Source organism: Carassius auratus, unplaced genomic scaffold (assembly GCF_003368295.1).
Source record: "Carassius auratus strain Wakin unplaced genomic scaffold, ASM336829v1 scaf_tig00033194, whole genome shotgun sequence".
In the NCBI taxonomy this organism is placed as follows: Eukaryota; Metazoa; Chordata; class Actinopteri; order Cypriniformes; family Cyprinidae; genus Carassius; species Carassius auratus.
In genome coordinates, this window is record NW_020526057.1 from 119257 (window position 1) to 144550 (window position 25294).

The following is a 25294-nucleotide window of genomic DNA, read 5'->3' on the forward strand; positions in this document are numbered from 1 at the left end:
TTTCTTTTTGGTCTGCGGGAGTAGGACAGAGCTTGCCTCTTGTCACAGATTGCCATAACACGTCGTTTCATCTCTGAAATACATAAAACTACTTTTTTTTCGCACATAAAAAATGAGGAAAAACCAAATGGACAAAGTCGAAAAGGAAAAGCAGACTGAGAATGGGCGTCTGTCTGCGGATGTTTGTCACCCCCACCCTGATGTTTTTTTTTTTTTCCTCCGTAGCTTTTTGGGAGCGGATATCTCTCATCTATGGACACTTCAGGAAATACGGACTAGTGGATTTGTTATATCTCCATTTTTGCCTCTCCTCCGCTGTGCATTTCATCCCTTTGCTATGAACTCTTTTGTATGGACTTGCCCCCCTTCCTTTACTTCTCCTGTTCCCTTTGAACCCCATTTGGAGTCTTACTATCATTGCAATCACCTGGGGTTTGGTAGGTATATCTTACCTCTGTCCTTCTCTTTCATTTTCAATATCCTCTCCTCTATTTTCTCCTCTCTGTCTCCTCTTTTCTGCCACAGCCAGACCCACTCACATTCATTGAAAATTCACCTAAGAGGACTTAATAGCTCCTCTATAATGCACTCTGACCTTATCAAATACAGCAACAGTATTTTTCTCCGTTAACTCTTTCTCACTTTGCTCCAAACGAGGAGGGTATGAGAAAGGGAAAAGACTGCTTTGCAGCTGAATCAAATAATGACTTTGCACTTTCTTCTTATTCTTGTCTACCCTCCAAAAGACCCTAAGTTAAAATAAATGAGAGGAAAAAGTATGCTTAGATGGGAACTTTATCTCTGTTTTGGCTTCTTTACACGTGTGTACACCAAAATGGAGCTTAGTGCCATAAAGTGTCAACCAGTCATGTTTGTTAATTAGATTGGCTGACTGTAACATAAACTCCATTCCAGTCTCTCTCTCTCTCTCTCTCTCTCTCTCTCTCTCTCTCTCTCTCTCTCTCTCTCTCTCTCTCACACTAATGACTGTGCCACAATGTAACAAAACACCAAATACACATTTGCCTTTAAACTGAGAACACGTATCAATGTGAATATTGAAGACATTGACATTCCTGAGTGTCTACTTGGGGTATGTGTGTAAATATGTAACTAGCTCTGAATGATATTTATCAAATATATAAATATATGGTACACCTGACAGTACGTCCGTGATGTGAAAACTTCTTTTATGATCACATATGGGATTTTACTTCTCTGTGTGTCTGAGACAATGATTACAAAAGCAGTAGATGGGGAAGCTAGATTAATGTCATGAGTCATTTACACTGTAAAAAGTAATACCTAGATCAAACTTATAAAAAGTGAGGCAAGTGGCTGCATTGGATGTTTTAAGTTGAGTCAACTTGCAGCCTTTTTCAAGTATAATAAACTCTGTAAAATTACTTAATTCAAACACAACAAAATCAAGTTGAGTTAACTAATAAGTGCTATATTAGTCAGTTAGATAAACCTAATTTTCTTGGTATATGTAACGTATTTATGTGTTGCTACAAGTAACCTGTACTCATTTTAGTTAGGTTTTATGAACTTTATGCTCATAGTAAATTTAACCTAATCAATTGTGAATAAACATTTTAATTAAGTCCTGGCTATTACCTCAGAAAATGCATCTAAATGTCTATATTCTAAGCAGTACAGTAAATCACTTTACATATACAGACTTTGTCAATAACAATTACAAATTCAATTGAAGAAGAAAAAGATGGGAAGACAGATTAAAGACAATAACATTTATTCAATGTCAACTAGTGTCACTTTTAACAGTGCCTACAAAACATACAAAAGTATGCATAGGGTCCAATCCCACAAAGAGCCTGTGATATATCTCAGAAATATACACCAGATTTGAGTGATATTAGAGGTTGTGGGCATAGACAAGTCCAAACAGGAGGTTTTCTACAGGTTTGGCACACCTCTGACCATGGGCTGTATATTTTGATGGCGCATGTATATTTTCAGTGGGGAACTGCCAAGCTCAGCGTACACCTCTGTTTCATCATGACTCTATTGGGGAGACAAAAAAGAATCAAGAGTTTGGTCAGACAAACAGGTATTGAGATGAATATAGCAGACTGGTAGAAGACAGATACGACACAAAGTCAAAGTTGTACTTTTTAGTTGCTTAAGGTGATGGATACTAGATGGATACTTTGACTAGAGCATGTGACCAGAGTGAAGTCCACCATGACAATGTCATAGAGTGTTGGTACTATACTATCATGATCTACTGTAGCATGAGTGTTGTCTTTTCTGGTTCAAAGGATACATTACAATAAAACAATGCAATTTTCCTTGCCTGTACCTTATTGGTCATCACATTACTGTATTAAATATATTTCAAGAACAAAGTAATTACCCCATATCATCACAATAGTAATAACATACAGACAGAAATTAGATAAGTAGCTTTAAGCCCAGTACATACATGGTGGACACTGATGAGGTCTTCCTTTCCCTCCCACATGTACTCAATCAGGCATCTCAGTACCACTTCTCTCCTTTTCTCCACATAGCCAGACGGATCCTGTCAACAAGTAAAATCTGATCAAAATTCACTGCCTGATGACAGTATCACAAATTAGAGAACCTCTGTATTTCAACCATGCAATTGATGTAAAAGGTTGTACTATACATACACCACTACCACTGTACTGTAAAAGATCTCACACTATCACCAGCATCTCACAAAATTGAGATTTAACTGACCATGATGGCTGTATTTATCAATATGAATCAAGCTTCTATTAGTGCAGTAGTAGGAGGCAGAAAGGTGATCATATCTGCCTTCTATTGGTGGTTGGTACATAAAACCTAATTCAGAAATGTAATTGTATGGAGCCAACACTATTGTTTGCAATTTTACCTATGTTTTACTTACCTGGGAATAATTATAGCTTTAACTGTATCTATTCTGAAGTTTTTCTTACCTGTATCTGAAGACCCCAGGTAACAAAAACGCTTGGTTACCTAAAGACAGAAAAAATAACACTGCAGTCTTCTTCAAGTCTTCTTTGTTGCCTTTTTCTCCATCACACTTTAGAAAACATTATATATCACCTGAAAACATAAAATCTCAAAATTCATCCTTTGAAACCCATTTTAAATTCATCTACCATGAAAATTGTACATCAAAATCATGTTACAAAATGTTTTCAGTCGTGAATTATAGGTTTGGATCATGCACTTTCAAGTCTATGTTCAAAAATGTGAATGGCAGTTAACAGGTTAAGTTAACGCTAACTAACGATTAAAAGTGATATTATTGGTAAAATTAAAGCCAAAGTAGTCTTAAAACATAATAGGCATTACTAAAGCACTTGTTTAATTTCATATTAACAACACGGTCTTAACTGCTGTTGTCTTCTGATCGTTGCATACAAGACTTCACTGCTTAGCACTGTGTAGCCAACTTAGCTTGCCATGTGTGCAGGATAGCTAGCTATATAGTACAATTTGCAAACCTTACTTTAGCTTCCTAGTTGAGTAAACGATTTTGCGTGACTTTACATCACCAATAAATTGCCAAAACTTGCACATCTTACCGTGTTAATCAGTCTGTGAAATTTAGATCCGCTGCAGCTTTCAAACAGTTGAAGTGCCGAGAAAGCATCTGCCTTGGAAAGTCCCCGCCAGTGAAAAAGGGATAAATCCAACTTAATTTTTATGTGTTTTTTATTTCAGATATTTAAGTTTGATGAACACACATGCCACATCGACAGCTGCTCAAATAAATTGTGTATTTCAACTCACTTTTATAACATTTCTTGTACACAACAAACTCATACAAAAAGCTACCCAAATAAATTGCTATTGTTTTACTTAAAATATATTGTTATGTAAAAAGTGATATATTTTAAGTAAAGAGGAAGTATATTTATACTTTTTAGTATAAAACAAATAAAATAAACTAGATTACAACTATTTAAAATATATAAAACCTACTGTGTGGGTGTAGCACTTTTTACAGTGTACTTACATGAAGCCAGTAATAGAGATTCTGTCGGCTCTGCAGACAGTCTAGCAGAAAGTGCTGTTCTTGTGAATGTACTTTGTATTCAGCCATTTTTAGTACAATAAATGGACTTATCAACATCTGCTTGCTGTGTCTGTAGTGTTGACGCTAGCTGTTTTGAATTGACATCTGAGTACTTCTCTTACATGAAAAGAAATGTGATGAAATTATATACTGATACGAGATATATATATATATATATATATATATATATATATATATATATATATATATATATATATATATATATATATATATATATATGGTATAGTGATATAAAAAAGAAAGAATTGCGTTATTTTAAATTGTAAAAATATAGTCACATAAATAAAGTATATATCTTTCAGACACTCACACATAAAGTAAGTTTTTTTTTTCAATGTTTTATCATTCACAAAACTGAGGATGTCAAAAATGACAACTGCAGAAGACTGCAAAAGAGCTGATAAAAGACAAACTGCATAATGCAAAAACACGTCAATTGTTATTTAGGTGCACTGTAAATTTGTTTTTGAAGTAGCTCTTATGTTTTTTTTTGTGTTTTTTTTCACAGTCTGCAGCAATCAACCGTCTTATTTCATTTCTCAGAGAGAAAAGAGAAACACTCCAACATTTGCATATCAGTACCCAAGGTGGTCAAGGAGAGACGGCAGAATTTTTATTTAGCATAAAAATAAAATCTTTTATTGTTACAGCTTGCCTTCCATCTAAATAATATGTAAGGTCCAAAATAATGTTGAATGTATCGGGGTGGACTAGAGGGTGATGATGCAAGTGTGTGTGTGTGTGTGTGTGTGTGTGTGTGTGTGTGTGTGTGTTTTGCTTGAGTGGGCCTGGTAGCAGTAATCACAAAACACATGACAAGGAAGCTGCAACTCTATTTTCACATTCTAATTTGGGCAGAGATCGGTGACAAGATGAAAGACATGCTTTTTTGTTTATCCACTCACACCTTGAACAAACACATCACGCATGTGTGCTCGTGCGTGTTTACAAGTGGGCTGTGAGAGATAGCAGTGATGTCAGCAAGCAATTGAATAAATTTAAAACGGAAGGCGCCACTGAATTTAATTAAAACGGAACTTGCAGGCCTAATTAATGCCATGATAAATACCATTGTCCGCCAGAGAAGCTAAAATAGATCTGATCCAACATAACATTAAATATCTATGAAACTAGTAAACTGATAGAATTTACTTTACAGTAGTTCTCAATTTGAATTTATTATGAGTACATATAAATTCGAGACACAATGACTGAATTCTAGACAATATCATGACATTTTATGGCTAGGATTCAGATTTACAAAATTCTGATTCAAAACTGTAAAACAGCACTATAACACTATATAGTTGCTAAAGTTACATTTACATACATCTGATTACATTTACAAATATAACACGACATCCCTCTGCCATTTTTCTTGCCCCATAAAAATCCTTGTTTTTTGATTCCCTTCAGCCCTAATCAGGTTTAACTTTATTTAAAGCATAAGTGTGAGTGTGAATTAAGTCAGTAATAGATCATATCTTGATTAAATCAGCCTGTACTGTGCAGCAGAATTTCACTGTTTGACTCTACAATGCTGTTTGCCATGCCAGGTGCTGCCCTGTGGTGAAAGACCTGCAGACATATAGTACACACATCTATTTGTCTGAATATGTGAGTGCACATGTCTTTGCGGCATGTGTGTTTATGTGTGTCTGCATTCGTATGTTTGTCTTAAGGGCAATACCTACGTGAACAGGCTGCGTATGCGCTCAGACAGATGGTGTGAGGCAGTGTTTGGCCAAACAGGGCATTTACCTGTTACCACACAATCAATCAGTACAGGCAAACTTACACGCTCAGCACATTTCCAACACCAGATGTGTTCTAGTTTCAGCTGTACGGACATGGCCACACTATTCTCAGATCTCTGTATCCCCCGGGGTCCTCACACAAGTACATCCCAGTGCCCTGCTCGAGCTGGCTAAGGACATGCCTGACTGTAAAGAGAATCCCATTAGTGAGGTCTTTAGTGTTTTGTGGGTCGGTTTTGGCCCATCCATTCGAACTGGCACAATGCTGGCCTAACGCTGGGCAAACAGAGGGTGCTTATTATAGTGCTGCGCTTCTGTGCCAGCCTAGCCAAGCCTGACAGCGCCAGCTCACAGCATAATCCACTCTCTCCACCTCCATCCTCACTGTTTTCCAAATTACCTTCCATCTCTCACACACTGTCATCCATCCCTCTTTTCTCCTGTACCATCATTTTTCATATGCAAATTTGTCATTTTTGTAGTAGTATTGTATCAGGTGATAATGATATGCTACTGTTTGATTAGTAAGTAAATACTGTTTGATTTTTTTTTTTTTTTTGAAACCTTTTTATGGATTTTTTTTTTTTTTTTTCTAAATGCTTTTCCTTGATCTTATTGTGGATGATTCATCCATGTTGATTTATGTATTTATTTATTTATTTATGCTAATTAATATGTTATTAGGTTATTAGATTAAAATTAGAAGTCACATTGTGAGGTGTGATTATGCAGTAGTGAGATAAATATTTGAAAGCATTAACATAAAGTGTATGATAAAGTCTCAGTTATGCAAAAAATCTCATTTTAGGATATTCAGGCATATTCACGTGCTGTTTAAAGTTGCAAAAAAAGTCACATTGTGAGATATAAATTCACAATTTACGAGAAAAAAAATAACTTTGTAAGATATTAAGTTGTAAAAATTATAAGAAACAAAATATTAGATGTAAGCTACAAAGTCTTGTGTAGTAATGTGTAGTTATAAAGTAACATTTAGGAGAAAAGAAGCCAGTGTTTTTGTATAGGATGCCAGTCTTTTGTCATAGTTCATCTCCATCTGTTTTCTTTCACTTCTGTCCTCACATCACTCTTCTTAACTGTTTTCAGTCTCAGCAAACCTTTTTTTTCACGACAGACAAGTAGAGGAGGGAGTGAGGGACAGGCAGAGATAAGCAGATATCTGAAGAGGAAAGAAGATCTGTGCTCCAGTGGCGAGGACACTCGTTAGCGTTAGCGGTGGCTAATCCTCTCTTATTAATGGGCTCCATTGCAGTGCTGTTGTGTGCAGAGGATTAGCTGTTGTTTGTCTCTCCTCCTGTGTTATGTTGTTCTAGCCTCGTGTGGGTCAGAGGGGAGACTATTACTGAGCTGCCCTGTTATAGCAGTGCAGCAGTTAACACAGACACGTTTGGTGCTGGTGCTTAGCGTTGGTGTACAGCTGAATGAAAAATGAAGTCCGGGACACAAACACATGCATGTACTCACAACGAGTTTATTTCTTACACCCCTAGTGCTTTTGGAAAGGGTATTGAATTTTGTGTGTGGGCGTGTTTTCTTTGGATGGGGTTTTTGGTGAGCCAAAGGGCGAATGTGTTTCTGCCCTAGTTAGGCCACCCTGCCCTGGCCTGAACTGGCATGAGTGTGCCGCTTGATACCTGTGGGCACTTGTTATTCTAGAGTACAGAGGACATGGGTGCATGATTTTAAAGAAAAGCCCTCCAAACACCAGTCATCGGACACCTCGACGTTCCGATCTCCGGCCAGCCTCTGTGTGTCAAGGTCTTGCTCATTCCTAAATGTCAAAAGAACTCAGTCAATTTGAGCTGAAAATAGTACTGCTTTCAGCTGAAGTGTGTTGAAACAAAGGTTTTTATTTTATATACTGTCAAACTGTTTGAATGAATGAAGCATTTATATAGTGATTTATTGTGTATTGCTGTAGGCTACACCCAAAGCACTTTTAAATCATGAGGGGGTCTCTCCTCAACCACAACCAGTGTGCAGCATCCAGCTGGATGTACATTCAAGAGCCCATGAAATGGTTTGACAAATGCCATTGGTTAGGCTAAAAGATAAACCCATCCTAAACATATACTGTATATATGCATGTGTGTTTGTGGGTGTACATGTGTATATACACACACACACACACACACACACACACACACACTGACTGGTCACAGATCTTAATTGTTTTGCTTTTTTTTAAGACATTTTTGAGTTTACAACTGAGATAGCATAACATATTTTACCATAAAACACAGGTATTCCAGATTTCACCACTTTTTTTGTTAAAGCTTTTTGCACTCCAAGCTTTTTTCGCAGTACTCTAGCATATTGATAGGTTCGAAGCTAACAGCCAAAAACTAAAATAATTTTATTCAAACATTAAAATCTTGACATGTACAGTATTTCAGATATGGACTTATATTAAGTTATCAGCTATTTCAGAGGCTAAAATTTATTTCAAGTGGCTTCACAGGTGTGACTGTTACCCTATGAAAGGTTTTTAGGTGTGTGTGTGTGTTGAAGGGGGGGAGAGTGCTAGCAGGGCTATCAGGGGACACTTTGCTCCTCTGCGCTGGATCTCTCTGTGGGCGATTTCCCGCAGTGTGTGTGTGTGTGTGTGTTTTACGTGTGTAAATATGCGTACTGTGGAGAGATCACAGTGTGCTGCCAGTAGAAGTATTGTCCTGGTTAATTAGCAGCACAGCGGTCAGATGCACACACCGGCCGTACACAAAACACACAGCCATGACTACATTGTGTTGATGTTTCAAACACTTACACCACGGTCATACTGACATGTCCTTCAGAATACTCTCATGTATTGTCTGTGCATTTTCTCTGTCCTCTTTCACCAGCTGAAACTACTCTTTCTATAGTCATCAGCTTTCAATTGTTCTTTTAACCATTTACAACTTGTGGCCCTGTATATTATCTTAAAACACACTTTTCAAAGCTCACTTTTCTGACTAACAATGACCCAACAACAGTGGACCCAAGCATTGTAGGACCATTCCCATTTCCTTCACATTTAAAATCATGCATTGTGTTTGATAACAGTCTTTCAGTATCATAATTACACACAAATAAATATTTAATAAAACAAATTGCTGCACAATGAAAATATTCTGTCTGCAAGTGGTATAATTATATTATATTTCTTTTCACACATAATGTATCATATTTCATCAGAATTTATATAGATTTTTTTTACATGTCTTTGAAAGACCAAAGTTACATTTATTTGATTAAAATTAAAAAAAAAAAGACAAATTCTAATAATAATAATAATAATAATAATATCCCCTTATGAAATGCATATTTATGCCCATTCTGCCCTTTATTAGCAGTGAAGTGAGCCACTGTATTTGACTTTAGGGGTTCTCTCAAGAGGAAAATGGCATTCATTTTCATTTAAAATCAAATCTCTTTCCTTAAGTTTCAAAGAGTGGGGATAGCAGTCAGACACAAAGCTTGTTTTTTATGTGTTTCTTATTGTTTCAACTTGCAGACAAACTGTCACTTGGCTAGGTGCAATGGTGCAAATAGAGTGTGAGACTTGTACACATCTTCTTGTTAGAGCTTCTGTGGCTTTGTGAGCCCATCTCAGTTATTTTCTCCCCCAAATCACTTTGTAATCAGAAAGTCCAGAGAGGAAGTAGTTTCATCACATCCACTACTATTTTTGTATTTTCTTCCTACCGTTCCTATACCTAGTTCATTACTACTCTACACTGTGTTCCCTCATAAGACCCCAAAGCCAAATTGAGGGAATCATAACAATGACTTGTCCTTGACAGTCTGCTAGGGAGAGCCAAAAATCATCACACGTTGTGTCGAGAGAAGATGATAGGATGTTGTCCATCTTTCAGCAGCAAACATTAGAACCACTTCCTGTCAGGTGAGATACAGAGTTGAAGAGAAGTAGAGAAAAAGAGAAAAGTAATAATGACATTGTGCTCTCACTTTCTTGTGCCCTCTCTCACTCGTTTCTATTGTTATTCAGCTTCTAATCTGCAATGCAAGGGAATTAAAGCTGGGAGCTTTGCCCACTATCAGTAGCAGAGAGAAAAATGGATTGTGTTTAATAATGAATCAAACAAGTTCGGCAGCACGCACACAAGCTATGCACACTTGCTATATTTCACCTTAAATATTGAAAGCCCTGTTTCTGTGTGCACCTTTTCTTGGTGGAGGAGAAGAAAAAAGAAGACAAAAAGGAAGAGATTCGGAGCATATGGGGATTCTTTGGGCCCAGTGCCTTGACTGCCTCGCGTTGTTTTCCTTTGAAGAGACATTGGTTTCCTCATTCTGTGAGTTCAGGTGGGCGTCCAAACTCTAAAAGGTAGTGCTGATTGATACACTAGCTGTAAATTAAGTTTTAATCTAGGCAGTGAGTGTTTTTTGTTTTTTATAAGTGATTTGTCTCTCAACCAAGTGAAAGAATATGTTGCAGATCTGTTCCAACTGGGTCACAAACAGGAGGGAAAATACTAAATGCTATATATATATATATATATATAATTGGGCTTATAAACCTAAAAAAAAAAACGTATTTTCCTATTTAGACTGCTTTATTTTAGTAATCGTTCATATGTTTGGCCCCCTTGAGTTCTTGATTACATTTCAAACATTTAAAATGTTAATGCTGTTTTGTACAGTAAGCTATTTTGTAATTGTGTTGGGTCAGCACTTGATTCCCGATGTAAAATCTGGGTCTTAAAGCAGTAACTATTTATTTAGAACTATGTGGGGTTTGACCCAGAACAATAACATACTGACACAAATCTATTTCCTCTCTCTCCATCCATCCAGCACCTCCATCCCATCCCAAGAGGCATGAGAATAAGGAAGATAAATTGAATTGTAAGCAATGCTGCACATCGATTCAACTAATGTGCCCCTATGAGAAGAGTAAGCGAGAGAGAGCACATTATTTATTGAAAAACAATAAATCAGGCATTTAAGATAATCTGTGGTTCTTTCTAGTTCAGTTTTGATTTAGCTCAGTTTTTACTTTAATCTTTTTCCCCAAAAAAATAAATAAATAAATAAATGTTACGATTTCCTTTGGAAGTATTTTAGTGTATTTTCTTCGGTTATCTTATCTCGTTTCAGCCTCTGACAAGACAGAAAAAGAAACACAAGCAGTCTAACTTGAGAGATACTTGCCCGAGGCGTTATAAGATTTAGCTCGCATTAACTCTGTTTAATACAGCAAGCCATTTTACTACGTGAACAGTATGTGAAATGATGGTAGATCTGACTTATCTCCTGAAGTTGGTGTCTTCAGGAGCTAATCACCACGCAGATCAAATGCAGAACTCCGCTCTGTTTTTGTTTTCACTGTTGAGAGAGAAAATGCTAAATGAAAGCAACGCTGCTTTTTTGTCTTTCCATTTTCTCAGATAATGATGGTAAATTTGGAATTTGGAGCATGAAATGATGCTACAGTGGCATAGAGAGGGAGAGAGAGAGAATAAGAAGAACAAGAGAAGTACGACAACAGAGACATCACACAACAGTGCAGCAAACAAAACAATCATATTGCAGTTCTGAAAGCTGAACGTGTCCCATTGAGTGGAAGAATGGTTCAAAAAGGTCCAAACGTATCCGCATGACTGCACTCTTATAGGCAGCATGGGAAGCCAGCTATTTTAATATGTTCCCCTTTACCACAACAACAATAAGCATTCCAGCCCAGCTTCCTGAAAATTAAATTAATGAGAGAATAGCTTGTTACTCTTCTTCTCTCAGTGCTGGATGTAGATTTAGTGAGAACATTATCTTATTGTTTTTCGTTTCATAAAAAAAGTTACCTGTCTGACACATTTTACCTCTGTTCATTATACTTTAACACTTTAAATGATTCATTCAAAACAACTGATTCTGATTCATTCTGATTCAATTAATCATTCTTTCAACTGAATCATTTAAACGACTGATTCATTCAGGAATAAAATAAGCAAGTTAATAAGTAAAATAAGCTTTATTTTATTGTGTGTATGGGGGGAGGGGTGCTAAAAATGTGGTTTGATGTTACAAAAACTACATCCATATTTTTGTTTGTTTATTATATAATTCTGAAAGGATTAACATTCTTTCCATTCAGAACATGCTGCCTATGTAACATGCTAATTATTGTTTGGAGATATGCTCAAATACACTCATTATCCCTCACTCTTTTTCTCATATGGTGAACTATGTGATATTCACTATCTAGGAATGAACAAGCAAGTCAGCAGTTTGGGGCACAGTATATGTATGAATGCTGTAAAATGCGTTTGTTGTTGAGATTCTCTCGTCCACATTGTGAGTTCACCACCACAGCAGGTTGTCATCATGTATGTGAGCACAGGAAAAACTTCCAGTTTTCCGTCCTCTTTCCATGCTGACAGCCTGTCAGCGACAGCTACTCTGTTGTTTCACGAGAAAGTCTCTTGGCATTGCAACCAATGTAGACATGTTGCATGTTGACTATGCTAAGCAAACGGATCCGCTTTCACCACTTACAGAATGACAGTACAAAAAGTCTGTCCTAAAGAACAGAGTTTGTATGTGCAGCCTGAAAAAAAAAAAAACATCTAAATAATATTCAATAAATTGACCTAATATTTTCCAAAATATTTGAAGCATTTTTCTCTTTGTATTATAATACATAGTTATATTTGCTGTAGCAGCTACTGTTTACAGCTTTCAGTAGAAACTACAGTTACCACCGTATGGATTCTTCATCTGTGTTCTGGAGCTTTTGTTACAATGGGAAAGGTGAAGAAACAGGAGGATGTTGGGTTGGCAGATCAATATAAGGTGAATGTTAGGGATATATCGCAGACCGTGCATCCATGACCTGCTAAGATAAGAGTAGCTTACTCTTTCTGGAGGAGGGATAGATGCTGGCTCCCTTGATACTATAGAATAGTAATCCTGTGAGCGTGTGTGCATGAAAGAGTGTATAATGTGTTCTGTGCTGCGAAAAAAAAAGAGAAGAAAAAGGCTCATCAGGGCCAAAACCAGCATATGGTCTGTCTCAAAACAAGATGTCCGACAGCCATATGTTTGCGTGCAGGTTACACACACACACACACACACACCATCACAAACATGTCACCCTTCTGGTGATCTAATCTCATATTCACACGCCAAAGTGTGCCCAAAGCTGCCTGTGGTTTCACAACTCTTTTGCACACACTTTTCAACACACACGCTCATAGGTTTTTTATTTTTGTTTATTTTTTGGTAGCAAGGGCACCAGGGCTCAGAGAAGGCAGTGCCGTGACATTTTGTCATTCTGAATGACCCCTCCTCTGACCTCATGCATGACCCTTTTTCCTTCGAGGCTCTTTGCCGACAGAAAGAAAGACAGCGTTGCAAAAATACACTCAGCAATATGACACTCAACAGTAGCCACTCGATTCAGTCTCTATGGGTGTGTGTTGGTATGTGAAAATAAGCAACTTTTAATATGCGTTCGTCAGCTCTCGCCCCTCTCTTTTCCTCTCTCATCTGTCCTGGTGTGTAACACCGTAGCGGCACTAGAAACTATCGGTAATGTGTTGCGATGCATCGTACCACAACGCCATTAGTCTGTTTGCACTGGTAGTGTCAAAGTTGCACGTAATCTCAGAATTTTTATTAACACAGATTCATCACTGCAAGTGTGATGCTAGACATGATAAAATTAGTGAATGACTATACTTTACACTATAAACTATATGTACATTCTGAAAAATAAATAAGGCAACAGTAACAACAAGGTGTTATTTAACAGAAGTAGCACTGTAATGCTCCTCAATGAAGACTTTAGTGTCCAATTTATCATAATAAGAGCAATTCATTTATGTGTTATAACTTCTGTTACACAAATAGTCTAATTTACATCTTAAAGGGATAGTTCCTCTTCAAAATGAAAATTCTGTCATCATTTACTCTCCTTCATGTCTTCCGAACCTGTAAGTTTTTTTTTTTTCCTGCCACTACATCAAGGCCAAAAAAAAATTTTGTTAAAAACATTAGGTAGGTAGTTGGCTTTGGTATTTTATTTTTAGTCAGTAAACTATGTGTGGTTAAAATAGGGTCCGTGACAAATCTCTACTTCCGCGTATGTGTGCTTCTGTTAAGCATCATTGCTCTGTTTAAGCAGGCAATTGGAATACTGTAACCAGTTAATATGGGCACAGAAATAAATGTATGCTGTATGATATGGACAGAGGCCTGAGACTCACAGTATGTCAGCGAGGTGCTGTAGGATGAAGGAAATGTGCAAACACATTTTTCTGGTGTTTAAAGTGTTATCGCCAGGAAAAACACATCTACAAAAATGATTTCATTGTCTTTAAACTCCTGCCTCTTTGCTTTGAATAGATAACCAGGACCATTATCATTCAGTTGAGAGACCTATTCAAATACTTTCGTTGTTGTTGTTTGATTTCCCCCGTTTTTGGTGGCTATTGACCTTTTTTGGAGTAATATTATGACTTTTTTATTTCTCTCTCTCACCCACTTTGGTTTAGTATCAAACAAGGATATTTACTGGGAATAAGCTCAATCGTTTTGTTTGGTTGGAAGGAAAATGCTGGAAAGAGGATTATCTATATTCTTTCCACATTCTCTATTATCCTTGCTTTTCTCCATGTTATAATACGAATCACCCCAAACCATATCGCTGTTCTTTTCAAAGAGAAATCAAAGGTCTCTAATGATGGCAGATGAGGCAGAATCTCTCTCCCCCAAGTTTGTGAGCGTGTGCATGTACACGTTTGTTTCTCCTAAGTGAAAGCCAGTTGAAATCTTCAAAAATTCAGCTCATCTCAGTTATGTGGTTCTCTCTCGACTGTGGTCCTAAAAGCTTATTTTGACTGGAGAGAGCGCTGGCCTGAGGGCAGCTCGCTCCAGCCATACATTTATTCACTATTGTAGCATGATTGAAGTTTCCCTCCACTGATTTCTGGAGGGAGAAGAGAGATTCTCTCCTTAAAAAAAAAAAAAAAAAGATGATATCTTCCCTTCTTTCTTCTGTGTCCCTCAGTTCTTCTTCATTAATAATGAAAATGATTTTGTGCAGCATGACATTTGCCTGTAAGTATGTTTTGTTCTAATTTTGCAGGGGTCTCGCTGAAAGATTTTTCTTCTTTTTTTAGTAGGCCTGCCAGTTTAGTGTAATAAATTAGGACGATTAATTATACCACGCTTAAAAAATGAATGCTTTGAACCCTATGTTAATTGCACCGTATATAATTTTCCTGCTATTGGAGCAGTTCATGTTTTGTTTTTTTTGTTGTTGTTGTTGTTGTTTTTTTTTTTTTTTTCAAGTCTATGGTGGATTCATTTATCTGCATATCATCTAATTCAATTCTACATGACTAACAGCTGTACTTTTAGCCACATTTTTAAGTATTATTTCAGCTCATCATACTTAGTAAGTCCATCTACACTATTGCTCCAAAGTGTGAGGTCAGTAATATTTGTATTTATTTAATAAAAATACCTTTAAAAAAAACAGAGAAATAGTTGTATACATTTCTAGTCTTAAGGGTCAAATGATCCTTCAAAAAGCATAACAATATGCAGATTTTGGTGCTTAAGAAACATTCCTTATTATTATCAAAGAAAAACCAGTGATTTAAACAGTTAAAATGTCTGTGGAACCAGTGATAATTTATTCCAGGATTCTTTAATAAATTGAAAGTTTGGAACCTCATCAATTTGAAGCAGAAATCCTTTGTAACATTATGGATGCATTTTGATCAACTTAATGCATTCCTAATTAAAAGTATTAATTTAATTCCAAATATCTTATCCTAAATGCCTGAGTGGTAGTGTAGATAGTGTTTGGCATACAGTATAACATTGTGTATTTATACATTCATGAGCAAGAAGGAAACGTGTGGGAGGCTGTGTTAGCGACAGACTTTTATAGCAGTGTTCCTCTTCCCCTCTGTCAAAAGTCATTTAGACATAGCCTAAGCTATAATTATAGTCATTCATTTTATTTGACACAAATAAACTTGGAATAGAGCATGGTTCATTTGAAATACTCTTGTTACAAAAATCAACTACTCAGACCAAGCCCTGTTACGCCTCCAAAATTAAACTGAAGTTTTGTCAGTGGACTGGCTAATTTCATTAGGTTTGTCCAATCAAGCTGGATTCCTGTACAGTGATTAAGTCTTATTCTAGCCGAAACAAGATTTTGAATGGCGAATCACTTCTCATTGTTGAGCCGAGTACAAGAAGGGACTATGTACCAAAACAATTCCAAAGCATTCTTGAATCAACACTGATGTAAGTTCAGTGCAATTTTAATGAAGACTTAGGGAGCTATGATGGCCTATGGACACTGATCAGCTGAGTTTGCTTCTTTTTCATCTATCCATTTGTCTGTATCTAGAATACAGAAGGCTTTTGTGCTCCATTTTCTTCTTCCCAGGCAGTTGTTTAGACCTTCAGCACAATCAAACACTACACCCTTGCTTCATCTTCAACGATTCAGCTTGTGCACAGACAAACTCAACTTTAAAACATTCATGAGTGGAAGATATTATGCAGCTTACCCTAGTTGATTTAGCCGGAGGCTATAGCCTTTCTTCATGTGCTTATCTTCCAAAGCCAGGAGGAGATTCTATGCAGCTGATGCATACTGAAACACAGCGTGCCAACATGTGGAGGTTTGCAGAATGACACCAGCCGCTCCCCCCTTCCCTCGGCTGGCAGAGTCAGGAGAGCAAATTTGGTCAGCGGGCGAAGACATTGATTTTTGTGGATCAGATAAGTTCCATGTTTAACAGATGTAGGCCAATGGGACACGGTCCAAACGATGGCACTCTCTGACTCTGCTCAGAACACATTTGGCAAAGAGATGCAGATTGTAAGCACACAAAAATGTTTCAGAGGTTTAAACCGCTCCTCTGTGCCAGTGAGAAAGGTGAAAATGTACACAGTTTCATGTAAAAGGGACCGCGTCTATGAAAAAGAGTATAATTTAAGGTTTGAAATCCACCTGCAGTCAAATAAAAATATATAACAAACTTAAATTATAGTGGCATTAATTCTAAACCGTTATTAACACCAAATCAAACTGAATTTTTATGTAGCGCAACTAAAGCTACCTTCTATGCACATTTTGCATGCTTGGCGTTAATTGCATTGCGTACAGTAAGTCACTTTGTAATATAAATTGTAGAATGTATTCTACATTCAAAAAAAAAAAAATGTAGTCTGGAAATAGATTTTCTGTTGCATCAATTTACCCAGTGTCTTTTTAGTTTTGTAGTACAGCATGTATTGAAACTGGCAATTGAACAAGTCTAAATTTAAACCTCCATCAATACATTAACGCCACAAGCAAACCACCAGCTAAGTGGGAATGTCAGAATGTGGAGCAGGACTTGCATGTCTAACCTAATCATTATATTCCCAAATGAACATCTATTGGATCAGTCTTGTTCTGTTAAATGTTAAATTCTCATTTTGCAGGGTAAAGTTGTAAGATTGTTTGATTATTTGTTTGATTTACAGTAAGATCGTTTGAATAGTGACTTGTCTTAATAGCCATGATGTACAGAATTTGTGGTATGTGGAATTTTATTATTTTTAAAGCAAAAAAAAAAAAAAAAGTATATGCTGAATGCATAATTCCTAATAATATACCTAATAATATAAAGGCAATATGTTAGAAATATATAATTTAAATACATTTAAATAAATGTTATTATTGAACAAAAGCATAACCCATTACGATAAAACACATTAAACCTTTTTCCTTTTGGATTTTTTTTTTTTCTTTACTTTTTTTTTTTTTTTTTTACCTTTTACATTTTTGTTCTATTTCAAGCCCTTACTTCACGTTTTACTTTATTCCCCCCTTTTTCTATCCTCTCAAAAGCAGCATGTCGGTTAATTAATAGATGGCTAATTTAATTTTCCTAAAAGTAATAACTTGTTTAAGCATGAATAAAGAGTGACAAGGCAAATCCTTAATCTGCCAAAGTTTAATTAGCCTCAACAAGGTTTGCATATAAGCAGACGGGGAGTCAGGAGGACAGGACATTCCAGCAATTGACCACGGAAAGAAGGGTTGGGAAGGGTGGAGCAGAGGCGAGGTGGTGGAGGTTTCCATCAACTCTGCCTGTCTGCTTCCATCCGTGCTCAAGATCAGACTGCTCTCGCACACAAGGGATTGTTGAATAGTTGGAGTGTTGGTGTTAACTGTCAAATAAAGGCTGGTTTCCCCATTCCTATCCTCCACACCTGTCACCCTGGGCAACCTGTGCGTTGTGGCCTGAGCGGTTGGGCTCCCTTGGGTGGCTTTAAGGCATAGCCAAAGCTGAAAATCAATTGGCTAAAACTGTTATAGAATGAAGTGAAGAGCCTGCATATATTAGGGATTGGCTTAGAGGGCCCTGGGGTAAAGGAACAATGAGCTATTGACTACAACACTGCTCTCTTACAATGACTGCAATTACATGGGCTTGAGATCATTATTATACTAATACATCTGCATTTAAACATGTGTATACTTAATTCTCATATTACATATAATTGGTGTCAAGTCTATTTTGGAATTCCAATTTATGCAACACACACATATATAATTATATATATACTTATTTAAGCATATTTATAATATCTAATCATTTGTAAATGCCCTTTCTTTCCCTCCATAGACATCTATATTTAGTGTGTAACCCTGAGTCTACTCTGAATATACAAAAACTGCATAAAACATAAGATAATTCAGAAATAATTGACACCAATTCATATCAGGGGGCTTAGTGAGGTGGATACTGAATAATAGTTGGATTTTTTTTCGTCCCCTAATACACACAAAAAGCTTATTCTTATTCATCACTGTCATTTTGATCAAATTATTATGACTCTTTCATATGAAAATCCTCACCCTGCATGTCAAACAGCATTATTACCTACAATGAAATGGTCAAATGGACATTTTGACAGCTGCACAATTGGATATAGAATTCATGAGAAAACAGCTTGAACCTTGTATGTATATTTCAATCCATATCACCCCAGGGGCATGGCAGCTGAATGAAAATGACACAAAGCAAATCTCTTGTGCCAGCCCTCCATCACAGAGGAGAAGAGCAGAAAAAAAAAATGCAAGGAGCCCAGTCTTAACACATCTTTCCTCTTTACTTTAGACAGTACCAAATGTCAGATACTCATCTGGAAATAATTTCCATTCTATTATGGTGACAAGGGGTCAGCAGAATCTAATTAGCTAAAAAAATATATAAGTGCTAGAGAGCTGGATTGGGAGTGATGGGGCAGTGGTGCAGGGCTGTCTCTCCAGCCTCAAGCCTCAGTGGAAACAATCCTGAGGTTAACTTCAACTCGAAGGAAGGAGATCAGAAAAGGTGCCGTGTGCCAGAAATGAAGGTCTCTGTTGGTCTGGTAGAGCCTTAATTTTGAATATTCTGCCCTGAGTGATAGAGAAAGAGAAATAGAAGTGCTAAAAGGGAGCAAATATAGTTTGGCTCTCAGTGTTCCTTAGTTCATCTGTCTGTCTATCTATCGGTCTATCTAAAAAGTAAAAAAAAAAAAAAAAAAGTGTGTTCTATGATGGTCAAATACCAGAGACAAAATAATGTTGTTCGCTGCCTTTTATAGAATTCAGACACTTAGGGAAATAAATGTTTCACCATCAAGAACTTGCCATTCTGCCCTCCCCCCTTTCACATGCACACTATTAAAGTAATCTAATGTCACTTTCAGAGGAAAGGTTAGGCTCCGCTTTTGCATTTATATTTTCCAGACAGGGAGTTTGACCTTTGCAGATCAGACCCATAATGTTAGCTTCTTGTGATGCTATCCAGCTTCACCAACCTTTCATAGTGAACATTAGCATCCATTTATTGGTTACAGTGGACAAGGGTGAGAATAGTCTGTAGAGTTGTTTGTGCTGCTTTAATTGACTGCAGAAGTAAAGCTTCACAATAAAATTGTGATCTCAATACTCGTTTATGCTTTTCAATAGTAGGGCTACATTTAAAGTGCTCTCTTATTTGTCTAATTTATCATTTTAACAGGTTTTGTCGAGGAATTTCCTTCAATGTTGACTATATGAAACAGAATAATAATGAAACAATTAATAAAAATCCAAAATATAATAGTAATACTGACCTAAACTTTCTTATCATACAGAATGATGGAATATAGCAGCACCACTGTAAAAAATATTGGGACAGAGTTACTTCAATACTTATTCAATGGTGTCACAACACGGAGACTCATCTTGACCAATGTAGTTTGATTTATTGATGAATTACTATGAGCCAATTCATTTTAGTGAGTCAAGTCAAAAGTATACAGCACAACCAATGTATTCCAGTTCCCAAATGACTTCTATGGCTTGGTTTCTTTTGTGAATTAAAAGCATACGGTACAACCAATGTTCCTAAACAAATTACTCAAGTCAGCTCAATTTTATTATCTTTTCTTCCAGATCTGAGGCCTCTACCTGACGTGGCCATGACTGGAAAATGCACACACGAGTGTACGGAATATGGCCACTCGGATTCCTGCTGGATGCCTGGACAGCCCTCACCCAACCGCACCAAGAGTGCCAAGAGTGGGTCCAAGCTCTCCACCTTCGTGCCTTACCAGGAGAGGGAGTGTCAGGAGCGCCTGATGGCGGACAGCAGCTCTAAGCCTCACGGAGAGGAGCGGAGTGGAGGCGGGAGCAACAAAGTGGCCAGCATTCGCTTTTTGCCTCCCTACACTAGTGCCTATTCTACTGGCAGCGACTCCAGCAAGGACTGCCCCCGGGAGGAGATCCCCCTGAGTCAGACAGCTGATTACGTCCCTGCCACTACACCCTCCAGCCAAGGCTCCAAAAGAGAAATCTACCTGTGATTCACCTGTTGTCCGCCTGTGTTTGATTCCACATTCGATCCAATTTACTTGTGATCAGCAATGCCTGTGAGAGGATAAAAGGCCTCATTGTCAAAACACCTGCTACTTCTACCACACCGCCAGATCCCGATTTACTCAGTCATCTCCAATCCCCTCAGCTATAAGCCTAATTGTTGACACAAAGCAGCTAGAGACCTTCTTTAAAACCCTCTAGGTTTTATACAACCCTGTGCATTCTTAGAGGCTCTGGAAGCCGAATAGATATGAAGAGAATAATTAGAAAAAAAGAGAAAATCATTTAGTGAATATGAAATTAAGTACACAATCCCCATGTAAACTTCTAGTGAAAGAATGTAAGGACAACTTTTTAAGTGTACTTTGTAATAATTTAATGTCAAGGTAATATTCCTATTTTAATCCGAATTTCTTCACAGATTTTTTTTTTTATTTTAGTTTTTTTTTTTATTATTATTATTATTGTGTATATATGTATTACTTATGATCGGACTGTAGTTATGCTTATCTAAAACTTATATACATCCAAATAATACTTTAGTTTTTCTTCTGTGTGTAACTACTAAGCCAGAAGAACTGGCGAACCAAATCCTGGCAATCCAAGAAGGACATACATTCTCAACATATATACTTTACTAAAGAGAAAACATTCACCTTTCTTTTAGCACTGAAGGGTAACTGTTTCTTACCTTTGTCTTTTTTTTTCATAGGAAAATCTTTTCTTAATGTACAGTGATGTAAATACTTAATGTCTGATGAACTAGTTTTGATTTATGATTTAGCTGGACAGACTCTTGAAGTCACGGCTTCCTTCTGTTGATAATAGTAGAAGGGACATTGCTTAGAGGATTTGCCTCCCTGTCAGTAAAAGAAGGACAACCGTTTGGACCATGGAATGCTAAAGATAATCCACGATATGAGCCTCTGCCGTCTAAGTACTTGGGACTTGAGCGAACATGGAATTTGGGGCAAAATCCAAGGGAAACAAATGAACTGAAGCAGGTTTGCATGATGCCATTTGTCATTTTGGACAAATTTGACGGGCTTCATCAGTTCCCACAGGAAGCTCTCTCAGTGACTTTTCCTCTGTAATCCTCTCTTATTTCAGAAGACTATCCAAATGAAGCTGAGGCTTGAGGTGAGTTGCCTTTGGAAGAGCTTTTTTCACCCTCCCATCCCATCCGTAAGGAGGAGAAACAACTTTCACAGTACAAAAAAAAAAAAAAAAGTTATATATATAAATATATTATTGTCCATGTGCTTTGCAATAGCCTATTTGTTTCCGGACATGTCAAACTCTGTTGTGTAGATGTGTGGTTTTGTCAGAGATTTTGGCTCTGCTCTGTGGTGGGTCTGACCTGGTCAAATTGAATGCTTATAACAAGTGGACGGGTTCAAAAATCGTGACAGCAGTCATTTTCTCGTGTTTGACTACATTAAAGTTGTATTCAACAAATTCAGTATATTCTAAAACATCTGAGATTCTGTTTGAAGTGTGCTTTGAACGTATGACATAGGACTCCTTTAGCGACCTTAGAAACGCCTGAATCTCACTAACCTATCACCGCACAAGTCCCACTGGCGCTCACCTAACCAGGACACTTTTGATGGAAATGTCCCAAAATGAAAGAGAGGTCTTTCTGAAAGACTTTACAGGAAGTTCATTGACGATTACTGACGGTAACAGGGATTGCATCAGTTGGGATGCAGGTCAGCAAAAGCTATGATGAGTATTCAAGGACTGAGCTACACACAATAAGTGCTCTTTAATTTACATAATATCACACAGCTAAATCACAACTTAAACCCAACTCTTCACCATGGATGATTTTGCCATTTACTCTATAGGTGTTGATTCAATGTTCACAGAGCTCTGTGCTTGGGGTGTAATATTTGATAAAGTCTTTTTTAAAAGAAAAGAGAAAGGAAACAGTGCTAACGTCTGGCTTGTCAGGTCATGGACGTTTGGTGTGACACTTCCTTTTGTCTGTGTGAAGTAATTAATTCATGACAGACCTTTCATTTGAACACTGGCATACTGAACACCTGACTAAGGACTTAACTAAGTAAATAAGTTGTAATTCCAATTTGACAGGGTATTTGGTCTCTGCATTCATGCATTGCTGAGCTTGTTGCAGCTTTGGGGCAGACCTGAAGAGATACCAAAAGAACTCACTCGGCCAAAGTGTTGATTTGAGAACATTTGACACTTTCACTCATTCATTTGCTTCATTTAACTTCCTGTTCTTTTAATCATCCCAGTGACTACTGACCTTAAATGTGTTTTCTGCAGTTACAAACAGAAGCTGCCCATGCTGCATGAACCTTAAATGCTGCATGACAGGTAGACAGTCTCTCGCTCCCACTTGGAAAACCTGGAGTTTATCCCCAGAGAGCAACTGTCACAGATACTGATAGGTCAAATCACTTGGAGTGTTGTGTGTAAACGTCTGCGTCTTCACTCACCTGTTTGGAAACACAGAGGGATCCAATCATTCCCTTTAAAGCAAGAAATTTTAAATCTATACGCATTGATATATATTTTTATTTTTATTTTTGCTTGGATTTTCAGTGGCCAAATTGTGGCATCTCATTTAATAAAATGGCTCTTGCTGTGTGAAACAGTGGTGCAAAGAATCTTACAAAAAAATAATAATACGGTAATAATAAAAACATCTTATACACTGGTTGTAGGGTGAAAAACAATCAAAAGAAACATTATATAACATCATCCTGCAATTGTAGCTGTCTGTTTGTTTGTCAGACAGCAATATATTCTACTCTCATGTGGGATCTGGAATTTAGGTAGTTTCTTAATTCAAAGAGAGCAGTGTTATAAAAAGTCTGAATGAATCGGTCTTTTTTTAAATGTATTTATGACTTTGTTTATTGTTTAAGAAAATTGGAGACATTGTTATTCTGGACTACTGTTATTTCATACCAAACACAATCTCTCTCTTTTTTTTTCTTCTAATTTAAATTTCACTTTCCACACAACTCTTTTTAGTTTTATTATCCGCAATATAAATTTGTCCTGCTTCATACTTTGATTAACAATCTTGAAGCAAAATTAAAAATGGTTATTTGTTCTATACTTATGTTTTTTTGTTTTTGTTTTTATGATGTTTTCTATTGCAGAACAGTGATGAGTAAAAAATGTAAAAAAATGTAAAAAAAAAAAAAAAAAAAAAACATAATCTTTGTTTTCCTTAAAATTTTGTCTACTTTGTGAGTAGGCCCAAATGGAATCTGCATCTTGCATTCATTTTTGCGGGAAAGACAATCTGAGTAATGGATTTGAACATGATGAAAATGGGTTAAATAGAGCTTAATCAGTTGCTGAAAGCATTATCAAATTAGCCTAATATTTAATAAACCAACATGCAAGGGTGTAGGATGTGCATGGCTTCTTAAATAATGGGCGTTCCAGTTCTGTAGAAATCTATGGAGCTTTCTGCCGGCACAGCTTCCGTGTGGGCCTGTTCATGACTGGTGTTTAATTTCATCCTACTGTAAGCTCTATTTCATTTGTGCTGAATCGTGTTTTGATTACATGGAAATCAATCAAATCCAATGTGAATTAAGGATCAGTTTGTTGTCAGACACATGGACTCATTTTGGAGCAGAGCCACCTGCTGCATTTGTCCTGGTATTAGGAGTTATGAACGAACATGTCATCATGTTGTAATGTCACCGTGCATAATGAGGCTCACCATGCATCTCTGCGCATAATAAAACTAGAGAGTAAACCGCATCATTCTACCCCTCGAAAAAGATTAAAAACCAAATCAGTGATTTATTTTGTGACGCGGTGGCTGAACGGCTTCATTACTATAAATTTGGCTCTGAAATGAACCGGTAGCGCTTTAGCAGTTTGTGGACATCTGCTTACACATGATTTCAATATTAAAAACTCTACAATAAGAAATTGAAGAACAGCCACCGTTTAAATAGATAATTACAGGAAATACAAGTTTGTAGTCTTAAGTGCTGGTTATATTTATATCGAAACGCTTGTGATGACTTGTTTTCTTTTGTACAGTTTTATGTACATGATAATAACGTGGCTTTTAAAAAAATATATATAAAAAAAGATTAAAAAAACACGTTGAAAGATGAAATTGTGAGAAATTGTGAAATATTTTGAAAAGTAGAATATGTTAGGATGAAAATGGTTGGGGGCACTCAGTTGGTGTGCCTGTGTCTAAAATATCATCACTGGCCTTCTAGTCTATTTTAAAGTTTTAATGTCTCTTTTTATGGTTCTGTGTCATTTGCAAAACAGTGGCTTTGAAGAGTTTTAGCCTTTATTTGTTCCATTATGTTCTTATCAATATCCGCATGTTAAACACGATGAAAAAAAAATCATCTCTTATTTTTGCTGAGCAAATCAAAGAAATACTATCTTGTAAGTACTCTTTCCTTATAGCTTTACAATAAAATACGTTCTGTAAAACACTGTGTCCTTGTATGTGAATTATATATAAAGCTTTAATTAGCACAGTTTCTTTTTTTATTTCATCAGGAAGAGTGCTTCGAAAATGTGTTCCCTCTTTCAAGT

General features: G+C 36.8%; 1 long non-coding RNA gene and 1 pseudogene across 1 annotated transcript; one reads left to right on the forward strand and one right to left on the reverse strand.

The window, feature by feature from the left end:
- Positions 1-23763, forward strand: part of LOC113081117 (protocadherin-1-like) — a 142898-nt pseudogene extending 119135 nt beyond the window's left edge.
- LOC113081120 (uncharacterized) lies at positions 1740-3627 on the reverse strand. The gene is made up of 3 exons (XR_003282105.1): positions 3567-3627; positions 2952-2991; positions 1740-2548 (listed from the first exon to the last, which is right to left on the reverse strand). It is a non-coding gene; the product is annotated as an uncharacterized LOC113081120 (long non-coding RNA).
- Positions 23764-25294: the final 1531 nt, after the last annotated feature.